This window comes from Pongo abelii, chromosome X, assembly GCF_028885655.2.
Source record: "Pongo abelii isolate AG06213 chromosome X, NHGRI_mPonAbe1-v2.0_pri, whole genome shotgun sequence".
In the NCBI taxonomy this organism is placed as follows: Eukaryota; Metazoa; Chordata; class Mammalia; order Primates; family Hominidae; genus Pongo; species Pongo abelii.
This window is the reverse complement of record NC_072008.2, coordinates 21323712-21327823: the sequence shown is the minus strand read 5'-3', so window position 1 is coordinate 21327823 and position 4112 is coordinate 21323712. Positions and strand designations below refer to the sequence as shown.

At 39.9% G+C, this 4112-nt stretch overlaps 1 non-coding gene across 1 annotated transcript; it reads right to left on the bottom strand.

Moving 5' to 3' along the window:
• Positions 1-296: 296 nt before the first annotated feature.
• On the bottom strand, positions 297-403 carry LOC112131096 (U6 spliceosomal RNA). Its single transcript, XR_002913244.1, has one exon. It is a non-coding gene; the product is annotated as a U6 spliceosomal RNA (small nuclear RNA).
• Between the last annotated feature and the right edge of the window lie 3709 nt (positions 404-4112).

The window sequence follows — 4112 nt, the reverse complement described above, 5'->3', positions numbered from 1 at the left end:
ATAAAATGAGTTATGGAGGATTCCCTCCTTTTCAATTTTTTGGAATAGTTTGAAAAGGAATGATACCAGCTCCTCTTTTTACCTCTGGTAGAATTTGGCTGTAGATCCTTCTGGTCATGGGCTTTTTTTTTTTTTTTTTTGGTGGGTAGGCTATTAATCACTGCCTTAATTTCAGAATTTGTTTTTGGTATATTCATGGAATCAATTTCTTCTTGGTTTAGTCTTGTGGGGGTGTATGTGTGCAGGAATTTATCCATCTCTTCTAGATTTTCTAGTTTATTTCCATAGAGGTGTTTAAAAATGTGGAATGCCTTGTGAATTTGAGTGTCATCCTTGCGCAGGGGCCATGGTAATCTTCTATATATCCTTCCAGTTTTAGTATATGTGCTGCCAAAGCAAGCACTATTTATTCTTATTATTTTAAATTTTTTGTGTTAAAAATTTCAAACGTACAGAAAACTTGCAAGACTAAATTAATCTAGATTCATAATTATTATTTTTCATGAGTCAGTTGCAAAGACATTATAGACATTATGTGTTCTCACCCTCCAATATTAGAGCATGTGTCTCCAAAAATAGAAAATTTTTTTTACATAAACACAATATAATTATCCAATTTGGGGCATTTATTATTGATACAATAGTGTTATCGTATATTCCATACTCATTCAAGTTTCTCAAATTGTCGTATTGGTGTCCTTTGGAGGATTTTATTTTCCTGATCCTCAGAAGAATTTTCTTCTGTAGATGTCTAATTAAATTTAATTAATTAAACAAGAGTGAATAGTTCTAGATTGTATCATAATCATTCCTATTAATATACTAGCTTTGAACAATAAAGAGGAGCAAAATGATTTTTTAGATTTTTTATTTGTATTTTTAAATCACAGATAAATCAGTTTTACATATTTATGGTGCGATGTAATGTTTTGACACATGTATACATTGCATAATATCAACTCTGAGTATCTATCATGTTCATCACTTTATACCTTTTCATTTCTTTGTGGTGAGCACATTTAAAATTCTCTCTTTTAGCTATTTTGAAATATTCAATAAAATGTTGTTAACCATAGTCACTCTACTGTGCAACATTACACCAGAACTTATTCCTCCTAACTGTAACTTTGTACCTGTTGACCCATCTCTCCCTATCTCACCCACCACTATCCCTTGACACACACTCCCCAGCCTCTGGGAATCACTAATCTACTCTCTACTCCTATGAGATAAAGTTCTTTCAATTCTACATATGAGTGATATCATGTGGTATTTGTCTTTCTGTGTCTGACTTATTTCACATAACATTATGTCTTCCAGTTCATCCATGTTGTTACAGATGACAAGATTTCATCCTTTTTTGCAGAAGAATATTTCATTGTGCATATGTAATACATTTTCTGTCCAGTTATTCATCGATGGACACTTAGGTTGGTTGCATACCTTGGGTATTGTGAATAGTGCTGCAACAAACATGGGAGTTCAAATATACTGACACTGATTTTATTTCCTTTTGATATATACTCAATAGTAGGATTGCTGGATCATATGGTAGTTCTAGTTTTAATTTTTTTAAGGAACCTCCATACTGTTTTCCATAACAGCTGTATTAATTTATATTCCCATCGACAATGTATAAGTGTTCCCTTTTGTCCAGCATTTGCAATTTTTGTCTTTGATAATAGCCATTCTAATTGGGGTGAAGTAATATCTCACTTTGTAGCTTTGATTTTCATTTCATGATGATTAGTGATGCTGAGCAATTTGTCTCTACTTTTTAACATATGTATGTCTTCTTTTGAGAAATGCCTATTCAGATATTTTGCCCATTTTTAAATCAAATTATTTGTTTTCTTTTTCTGTTTTGGGTTATTTGAGCTTCTTATATATTGTGGATATACAGGATTTGTTGTGAGATGCATAGTTTGCAAATATTTTCTCCCATTCTATAGGTGGTCTCTTTACTCTATTGATTGTTTACTTTGCCAAGCAGTAGCTTTTAAATTTGATGTAATCCCATTTGTCTATTTATGCTTTTATTGTCTGTAGCTTTGAGGCCTTGTCCAAAAAATCCTTGCCCAGACCACTATCATAAAGAGTGTCCTAGGGCCGGGCGCGGTGGCTCATGCCTGTAATCCCAGCACTTTGGGAGGCCAAGGCGGGCAGATCACAAGGTCAGGAGATCGAGACCATCCTGGCTAACACGGTGAAACCCCGTCTCTACTAAAAATACAAAAAATTAGCCGGGCGTGGTGGCAGGCGCCTGTAGTCCCAGCTACTCGGGATGCTGAGGCAGGAGAATGGCGTGAACCCGGAAGGCGGAGCTTGCAGTGAGCTGAGATTGCGCCACTGCACTCCAGCCTGGGCGACAGAGTGAGACTGTCTCAAAAAAAAAAAAAAAAAAAGAGTGTCCTTCATGCTTTCTTTTAGTAGTTTTATCATTTCAACTCTTACATTTACATTTTTCATTCATTTTGAAGAAAAGAGTTTTAATGACTCACAGCTCCACAGGCTTAACAGGAAGCATGAATGAGAGGCCTCAGGAAACTTTCAATCATGGTTGAAGGTGAAGGGGAAGCAAGCTCCTGTTTCTACTGGCAGCAGGGGAAAGAGAGAGTGAGGAGGGAAGTGCCACGCACTTTTGAAGCAATCAGAACTGGTGAGAACTCACTTGCTATCACAAGAGCAGCATGGAGAAATGTGTACCCATGATCCAATCACCTCCCACCAGGTTCCTCTCCCCAAATTGGGAATTACAACATGAGATTTGGATGGGGACACAGGGCCAAACCATATCATTCTGCCCCTGGCCCCTCCCAAATCTCATGTCCTCACATTTCAAAACACAATTTGCCTTCCCAATAGTCCCCCAAATTCTTAACTCACTCCAGCATTAACCCAAAAGTCCAAGTTCAAAGTATTATCCGAGACAAGGCAAATCCCTTCTGCCTATGAGCCTCTAAAATAAAAAACAAGTTAGTTACTTCCAAGGTACAATGGGGATACAGACATTGGGTAAATGCTCCCATTCTAATGAGAGAAATTGGACAAAACAAAGGGGCTACAGGCCACATGCAAGTCTGAAACCCAGCAGGGCAGTCGTCAAATCTGAAAGCTCCAAAATAATCTCCTTTGACTCTATGTCTCATTCAGGATTTGCTGATGCAAGGGGTGGTCTCCCAAGGCCTTGAGCTGCCCCTGTGGCTCTGCAGGGTACAACCACTTTGGCTGCTTTCACAGGCTGGCATTTAGTGTCTGTTGCATTTCCAGGAGCACAGTGCAGGCTGTCGGTGTATCCACCATTCTGGGGTCTGAAAGACAGTGGCACTCTTCTCACAGCTCCCCTATCAGTGCCCCAGTGGGGTCTCTGTGTGGGGGCTTCAACTCCACATTTTCCCTCTGCACTGCCCTAGTGGAGGTTCTCTCTGGGGCCTCTGCCCCTGCAGCAGACTTCTGCCTGGACATTCAGGCATTTCCATACATCCTCTGAAATCTAGGTGGAGGTTTCCAAACCTCAACTCTTGCCTTCTGTGTACCTGCAGGCCCGACATCAGGAGAAAGTTGCCAAGGCTCGGAGCTTGCACCCTCTGATGCCATGGTATGAGCTGTACCTTGGCCCCTTTTAGCTATGGCTGGAGCTAGAGAAGCTGAGACATGGGGTGCCATGTCCTGAGGTTGGACAGAGTAGCTGGACCATGGGACTGGCCCAGAAAACCAATTTCCTTCCTAGGTCTCTGAGCCTGTGATGGGAGGAGCTGCTGTGAAGTTCTCTGAAATGCCCTGGAGACATTTTCCCCATTATTTTGGCTATGAACATTTGGCTCCTCTTACGCAAATTTCTGGAGCCAGCTTGAATTTCTCTCCAGAAAATGGATTTTAATTTTTGTCTACCACATGGTCAGGCTGCAAATTTTCCAAACTTTAATGCTCTGCTTCCCTTTTAAATGTAAGTTCCAATTTCAGACCATCTCTTTTTTATGCCAATGAGCACAGGCTTTTAGGAATAGCCAGGCCACATCTTCAATGCTTTTCTTCTTAGAAATTTCTTCTTCCAGAGACCCTAAATCATCTCTTAAGTTCAAATTTCCACAGATCCCTAGAGCAGGGGCACA